Source organism: Arvicola amphibius, chromosome 2, assembly GCF_903992535.2.
Source record: "Arvicola amphibius chromosome 2, mArvAmp1.2, whole genome shotgun sequence".
In the NCBI taxonomy this organism is placed as follows: Eukaryota; Metazoa; Chordata; class Mammalia; order Rodentia; family Cricetidae; genus Arvicola; species Arvicola amphibius.
The window spans coordinates 102,144,399-102,153,117 of NC_052048.2; the positions used below are offsets into that span (position 1 = coordinate 102,144,399).

The 8,719-nt window shown below is 47.3% G+C and overlaps 1 pseudogene; it reads left to right on the forward strand.

The window, feature by feature from the left end:
• Window positions 1-7,706: 7,706 nt before the first annotated feature.
• LOC121677089 lies at window positions 7,707-8,501 on the forward strand (annotated as a pseudogene).
• Window positions 8,502-8,719: the final 218 nt, after the last annotated feature.

Below are 8,719 nucleotides of genomic sequence, written 5' to 3' on the forward strand. Positions count from 1 at the left end.
TTTTTCCTGTAGCCCGGCAGACGTCAAAAACACTCCCCAGACTGCAGCATGAATCTAAATTCGGGGTCCTAGGCAGGGGCTTCCAGAGGTGTCTGACACTGCTTGGCACAGCCGGTGAGTGTCTCAGCTCCATCCAAACTGCTGACCTGGCATGGGCGCTGTGTGATACAACTCATCTCGCTGGCGCGAGGAAGCTTTAACTGTCTCTTCTCCGAGCTCATAACCTTCAAGTCACAGACTGAGAGAACATCCCACGATGCCACAATGCTCATGCCCCCAAGCTGAGCACAATCAGCCCCTGCAAAGTGTGCCAGCTAGGAGGAAGACACCACTTCCAGCAGAGTGCATCTGAGTTGAAGGCTGTGCATCCCCACCCCTCCCAGTTAAGTCAATAACAATACATCTTAAGTGGGAAGGTATTTGGATTTATTCTAGTGTTCTTCCATAAATACCTACTACCCATTGAAGCCATCCCCACCCCCGCCACGAAAACAGTTTCACAACCCTCCCCTTACACTGGTATGGCATATTGTTCCGATTTAACTTATCTGCTTAAGACTCCCGTGGAAAGGATATGGTTGCCGGAGGAGACACGGCTATTTAAACCCTGCAGTCGCTTCAGAGGTTAATCGTACACACCAGGACAGGGCCGTGTGGCTGGAGGGTAAAGGGTGTGTGCAAAGAACAGAGTTGAAGCTCCAGAGATCCAAGTTTCTGTTTTAACACGGCTGTCACTGCATAGATATTGGAGTTATTTGGTTCCTGGGCATCGGAAGCTCCAGGCTGGAAGATGTTTTGGTTAGCTGGTGCTACCATCCTAGCTGGTTGACCACATTGTCCTGCCTGTATTCGGGGTTCTTTTGACCAAACATATCTACCCTTAATTTGCAAAGGCCAGAACACATCGGCAAGAACCCCTCACGGTTCTTGGGCTTCAGAGCCCCCATCCATTCACTTAGCACTGCGACTCAATAGCAATGACCTCAGTGTCCCCATTACTGGGGCTTGGAGCTGGCTGATTAGTTCCTGTGAGGAATAAATGGTTTATTATGTGGAAAATCACCCAGAACCCATGCTTGGCCCACCCTGTGATCAATAAATGCTGTTACTGCAGCTATAGCCTGAGACTACCGTGGTTATCTATCCCATTCAGTGTCTTTAGGTGCTGGGCCTGCCAATATCTGGCTGCCATCAGCCCTATGCACCCATGGGTTTAACCAACTGTGGTTTCAAATGCTCAGTGCTAGGGCATGTCACAGGCACAGAGAGCTTGCCTTTGTAAGGCCTTTAGCTTGATACTCAGCAGTAAAGGAAAAAAAGGAAAGAAAATACTCAGAAAAATAACTAAACTGGTGCTGACACGGGCAGGTCTTCACATGGCTCCCTAGGGAAGAGAGACACTGCTACTCCATTGTATCTAGGGACTTGAGGATCCATGGTTTGCTGATCCTGGATCCTGTCTTCTGTCCATGTTGACAGACTTTATGTAAATGTCACGGTCTTAAAGACATCAAATTCTGTGAGATTCTTGAGAGAATGCCCCTCATCTAACCAATCATGATGGTTGGGAGGAGAGTCTCACTGAAGGACTGATTGGCCAGTGGAGGGTGTACAGTGGGGTGTGGTACAGTAGAGTGTGTATAGTGGGGTGTGTACACTGGGGTGTGTACAGTGAGGTGTGCGCAGTGGGGTGTCTATTGTGGGGTGTATACAGTGGGGTGTGTACAGTGGGATGTATACAGTGGGATGTATACAGCGTAAAGCTCAGCTTTACACATCGCACCAACGTTTGTGTGTTTAGGGTCTGTGTAAAATGATTCTTTTCTTTTAATAGGCAATTAAAAAAACACTCAGTTTTCCAAAATGGTGCCAGCACACACACAAACACACACACACACACACACACACACACACACACACACACACATCCCTAGATTACAGATCTGGCCAATGTTCATCATGTCTTGGAATGTGGGAAATTTCATGTTTCATGTTTGTTTTTTGTGGCATTGACTGTCTGAGTTGGGGAATATCGCATAGGCAGGAATGCAGAAAGAGTATTTTTCTGGAAAGAGCAGGCAGTAGTCGTGATCTATTTTTCTCTGCAAGTCTGACCACAGTGCCCACCCTTTCAGTGGTCTTTTAAAGTGTGGGTCTCCCAAACAATTCTTGTTAGATAGCTATAAATATGCCCTACCCTTAATGGTAACAGAGATGGTAATGAAATCAGAATTCAGTTTGTGTTACCTGTCGCTTACAGAGGCCAGTAATAAAGAAAAGATGGAAACTGAGTCTTAAAACTTCACTTTATCCAGTCAACCAGCAGTCTGAGAAGACTAGAGTCCTAGGCACCTGTTGCTACCCCATCTCCTGCAAGCAGGTTATGGAGGAAGAAGGAAGAGGTTCTGGTCTGTCAAGGCTTCAGTCCAACACAGGATGCTTAGCCTCATCCCTGGCTTCTACTCACCAGATCCCAGTACCGTCCCTCAGTTGAGACAATGAGGTGTTTCTAGATATCACAGCCATCTCCGGGGGGTGGGGTGGGGTGAGAACAGCCATATCAGGATGGCTAATGGGTCAGGGCTGATGCTCAGAAAACAATGCTTATTGAGAAAATGGCAAACGATAAGAAAAATGTATTTCATATAGCATGAGCTTCAATCATATGGGACTTCTCTCGATCTAGTGGTCTATAAAAGCAGGATACACGGGTATCTATGTGTTTAGCTGGCTACTAATGGGTATCCGGGTCCCTTATTTCAGCTTAGGTCCTGCCCTAGCCCTACTTTCTGCTCACACAGAGGTTGACTGAAAAACTGAAAGTTTTCTAAAGCTACCAATACACATGAACAGCCAGCCGTGTCCAGTCATCTACCAGTATGTCCGTGTAACACCTCTAAAGTGCCATGGTCGCTGCTCATGTTAGTTTCGTAAGTATTCAGTCAGAATGTGACATGCTAACAATATGATACTGGGCAACGCTGCTATGATTGCGTGCAACAGGCAGGCTGAGAAATAAGGGACACTGTGCGAATAAAAATGATATTACAGGGTAGGAGGTGACTCTGGGGCCTTGGATTTTTATTACGTTTACTCATTTATGTGTGTGCACATGTGAGTGGATATTTGTGAGCCGGTTCACATGCTGCATGTGGATATGGATGCCATAGGCCAGCTTGCTGCAATTACAGCTCTCCTTCCACTGTGTGAGTTCTGGGAATCCAACTCGAGTCTACAGGCTTGACGCTAAGTGTCTTTACCCAAGGAGGCTCCCATTGTTTCTATTTTAGATTGGGAGTGTGTGTGTACTGATTTTGAACAAGGCTGTGAGTGGTTTTGGGTCTCTGTGTTGTGTGGTGTGTGTGTGTGTGTGTGTGTGTGTGTGTGTGTGTGATATGTCATAGCATGTACATGGAAACCAAAGGGAAGTTTTGTGGAGTTGGCCTCTCCTTCTACCTTTAAGGGTATTCTGGGAATCAAATCCACATGGTCAAGCCTGTGCAGCAAGTATTTTACCACCTGAGTCTCTCACTGGCTCAAGGTTATAAATTTTGGGTTTGGCCTGCCTTCCTTCCTTCCTTCCTTCCTTCCTTCCTTCCTTCCTTCCTTCCTTCCTTCCTTTTTTCCTTCCGTCTTTCCATCTTTCCTTCTTTCTTTCCTTCCTTCCTTCCTTCCTTCCTTCCTTCCTTCCTTCCTTCTTTCCTTCCTTTCTTTTTTCTTTCTTTTTCTTTTCTTTCTTTGAATGATGCCTTCCAGGATCATTCTAATGGATTCCTATCCCTGACATACTTCATTTGTTTTAATGGCTGAGTGATGATATTCCACTTTGTATGTAAGTCACATTATTGACTCATTCAGATCGTGTGGTGGCTTGGCAGGTTCTGTGAGCCAGTGGTCCAAGCTGGTGCATAGTCCCTTGTAGAACAGAAGGACCAGGTGATGGAAGGGTCATCAGCAACCTGCCAGCATTCCAGGCTCTCCTAAGCCAAAGCATCAAGCATCTTGGGTGAAGAATTATTTTCTAGTAAACTGTATTGGCATATAGCCTGCTTCCATTTAAATATATGTGCATGGCTAGAAAAGGTAAGACACAGACAGCCTCTGCCATGACCTAATCCTGTGGCCTTTGACATAGGAAACCCTCAGGTTCCTCATCTATAGACAACAATATATCTGCCGGGAACTGAATGTCTGCATCCCCTACTCCACCTTCCCAGTTCATGTGATTAAACATTAGCTCCAGTTTGAATGTATGAGGCCTTGGAGTTATTAGCACTTGGGTCAGGCGGTTTCTGGACAAGATTAGTGCCTTGACAGAAACACCCTTGACAGTTCAGTTGTCCAGTGCAAGACCACGAAGACAGGCTTACATTGTACCTAGCATTTTGTGCTTCCCTACCCCCAGAAATGTGAGCAATAAACTTGATGGCATGGCTGCTCATCAGGGGACAAACTCCCAAGTCTGTCCTCACTGAAAGAAGGAAGGTGACTGTCCTTTTTGCAAGTGCATTTGTCCATTACCAAATCTCTTCAGAAAGCAAACTAATTCCCTAAACTAAGGAAATGAAATAGCCCCGAAAATGAGTGCTGTAAACTATAATCAGGCATAGACAGACACAGCCAGCAGGAATGCAGGGCAGAGCGCTATCACACAGTGTCTCTGGACTCCATCTTCCACTTCCTCCTCCAGGTTCTAGATGAATGCACTATTACAGGGCACGAAGGAAACTCAAGAAAGCATTGATCGTGCTCGGCGACACCTAAAGATGCAAACGACTTATGGGCCACTGGGGTTGTTTTTAGAGAATACCAGATCAGCCATTGGAGTGCTTTCCAGAAACCGGTTATTCCTAGCATTCAGGGTGGCATTTATCCCTCTTTTCCAAGGATTCACCTGAGAACAGGTTACAGAAAAGTCCCTAACTACCTGGGCCCTGTGGCTTCAGTGACATGGGAGTAAGTGAAGATCTTCTTGAGAGAGGCAGAGGAAGAACGCAGAGGAGGGTGTTCGGCCGCGGAGGTCAGGCTCAGAAGCTGAGGTCTGCCCTTGATGTGACCTGCTCTACCTCAGCCGCTTTCACTCCTCATCCAACCATCAGGGGCTCCGCAATTGCCTACACCGCACAAGCATGGATGTGTCTGTTAGTTCTGGGTAGCCTCTTATGGAGCACAGGGAATAATGCTCTTTCCTCCAGGGCTCCCAGACAGCTGCATTAGAGATGAGCAAGCATATGAGTATTTCATGAAGAAATTAATGTGGCAAAGCAACGGCTTCCCAGAATGGGGAGGAGAAAGCTCCCAGCCAGCTTATTTGATTTCTTCCCTGGGTGAGCTTATTTCTTTTCTAGCACTGAGAAGCTGTTCATACGTAGATTTAAAGAAAAAGCAAAACCCTAAATGCAGATCAAATATGCTGAACTGGGCATCTGATGGGCTACTCTACAAGGCTTCACAAGAACCAGGGAGATATCATTTGCTTTGGATGTGATATCTATAGGCAAACTGTAATGAAAAGTCAAAGGTACTAAACACTAAGCCCCATGTCACACAGCTCAGTCTGAGGACTAGAAGGGGCACCTCAGCCATCTGTCTGAGACCCTGAAGAGTAATTGCATACATTGACAGACAGCTTAAGCATTCCACATTCTCTGTATAACCTACTTTTAAATGAATTTCCTTCCAGTTTGACTCTTAATTAGATCATCATTATTGGCCTAATGTGCTTTCTCATTTCCTGTTCTGAATTAGAAATGAATGGAAATAGAGGCAAACTATAGAGACGTTGTTATTGTACCACATGCCTTGCACATTTCTACCACCCAAATAATTTCATTTATTTATAGCATAAACTCACATCAAAATGAGCTGGGTGGTACCTGGGGAGATGGCTCAGCAATTAAGGGTATCTGCTGTCCTTTCAGAGGACCCGAGTTTGATTCTTAGGACCCACATCGGGTGGCTCACAACCACCCGTAGCTCCAGCTCCAGAAGAGCTGGCATGCTCTTCCGGTCTATGATGACAGCTGTGTACAGGAGCATAAACCCCCACATAGACACATAATTCAAAGCAAATCTTCAAAATAAGCCGAATGGCTTTGGGGTGTGTGCGCTAGACCACGTGTTTCGATTTATTTGGTATTCTTTGTAATGTTAGAGAATTCTTCTCAAAACGGCTCTCTAACTTCCTCCCAGTAAAGAAGCTGAAGGAAGCCAGGGTTTGTTTTGTTTCACAATGGGAGGGGCCATGTAGTGTGTCATGATGGAGAAGGTGTGGCCCTAGAGGCGCTGAGCTGACCGCTGCAGCAGCAGAAGCATGAGACCACGGAGAGCAGTGGATGCTAGTGCCCCACTCATTCCCTATTTTAGTTAGGCCAGGACGCCAGCCCCTGGGATAGAGTACCCACATTCAGGCAACTCATCCCTTCTTATTAAACCTCTCTGAAAAACCTTCACAGGCGTGTTCAATGTGCATCTCCTAGGTGATTCTAAATGCAGTCAAACTGACAGTGAAGAAGAGTCCACACTTTGTTAAGCTTGGGACCTAAAGGCATCGCTTTAAAACGGGTTTATCTCATGATGCAACTTGCAAACCATCCACCTCCAAAAGTCCCCAGCCTCTACAGTTCCAACATTGTTCAAAAGTGCCAAGTTCCCACCGAGACTGGGTTTCTTCTCTGTGAGCTCTTGTAAAATATGAGATCAAACATCAATATTAAACAAGTTCCAAACTCGTGATATCCAATGGCACAGATTAACCATTGCATTTCCGAATGAAAGAAATAGAGAAGTGGAAGATAAGACCAAAACGAGACCCAAACCCAGCAGGGTGAGTGGGAAATCCTGCAGCTCCACATACATCATCTGTGGCTTGAGCCAGCACCCTTGGGCTCCAACAGGCTTGGAGAGCCACAATATTCCATTTCTGCTGCCTTCGGTACAGGTGGCCTCTCCATGCAATGGTTCTATCACGTGCTTACAGCTTTCTTCAGTAGCCATCCCATGGTCCTGGCACCCCCCACATCCTAGGGTTCATTGTAACTTAGGCTTCATCATCACAGCTCCCTTCAAAGGCCTTGCTGGGGCATCTGACCCAGCCACACTTTGGTTGCCTGGACTCAAGAGCTCAGTGGAATCCCCTATGACCCCACAATGCTTGTAACTGAAAAGTCAGCTGTGTTGATGCTGCTTCTGGGTTTGCTATCAGCTTGAGATACGGTCTGCCTCTGCTACCACAGCTGTAACAACCTCCTGGGCACGTCAGTGACTGAACCTGAGAAAGCACTTCCCCGTGGGGCTGTTTCTCATTCTTGGAGTCTGTACTGCGGCTTCGTGGCTGTCAAACTGCAGTGGATGTGAGGGGGCGGGGGCAGGGTGTAGAGTCCCTTCCTCAGTTTACCCTGCAAGTGACAAAGGAAAGGATTGTTAAAGCCTCCCAGGATGTTCTGCAGATGTCTTCCTGGTTTCGCATCACATCAGGGCTTTCCTGGATTGTTTTTTTTTTTTTTTAAATCTCAACCTAACAGCCACTACTGCGTTGCATGTCCAGGCCTCTGGTGCACTGAATCTGTTATTTCTCAAGCTGGCTTTACCCACAGTACAGTTGTTGATATCAGATAGCACTGAACCGAAGCCCACGGTACATGGCCCAGGAACAGCAGAGGTGAGAAACTGTTGAGGTGGCAGAGAGGTGCAGAGGAGGTACCCCCATGCTGTGCTGCTTCTAGCTGCTGCACATAGGAGGAGTCAGGGCTGGTGATCTCTACACCTTCATCCAGGTCAGACTGCACCTATCTGTTCGGCTGCACCTGACCTGTGTGATGTGGCCCCGCAGCCCCAGCAGGAGCCAGGCCTCTTCTCTGGGGTCCATGCAGAGCTGCTTGCTGAGCTCCAAGGAGATGACCAGACAGTCATCCTGGAGGACCACAGCAGCCAAGGGACTTTGATCAATAATTTCTGACTCCCAAGAGGCCACAGACTGTAGTTGAGCTATGGTGACCTTCTGACCTCAGGGCTTTTCTGCCATTACTATCCCTCAGTCTTGGGGAGAAGCTGGGGCCAGTTTCCAGCCTATGCTGCCCCCCAGGGTGTACCCCAGCGGCCACTCAGCACCCTTTCCTATCCCGCCAAGGACACACTGATCCTTAACTCTTTCGGCAGCCTCAGCAAGCTGCAGCCCTAGCCCCTTACCTGCTCCTGGGTTGGCGGCAGACCATAGAGCCTGGCTGTTCCCACCCAGTCTGGGGATGTGGGAGCGTCGCCTGTTCCACCCACAAGGAACCAGAGGAAATCAGCTCAGAGTGTTGTCAGAACCAGACGATGAGAGTGAAGCTTTCCTGGGCTCCCTCTCCGACCTAATGGAGCCCAGGAAGAAGCTCTGTATGGAGAGAGCCGCTCTGGTGTCTGTGGAAGGGAATAACCAGAGGGAAAAGTCCATGCCATGGACTCTGACTCGAAGTAGGAGAACTCTCATGGCTGAGGTGGCCAATAAAATATATGAATAAATAAAAATGAAGGAAAGAAAGAAAGAAAGGAAGGAAGGAAGGAAGGAAGGAAGGAAGGAAGGAAGGAAGAAAGAAACAAAGAAAGAGAAAAAATGATAGTTTCCTGCCAAAGATGTTGCTGCCTCTCCAAGTTACCAACTGGAATGCCCAGTAACAAGGAATCAAGCCTTGATCCCATGGACGCCAGAGTATCTGCAGTTAGGGCAACCATCACAGAA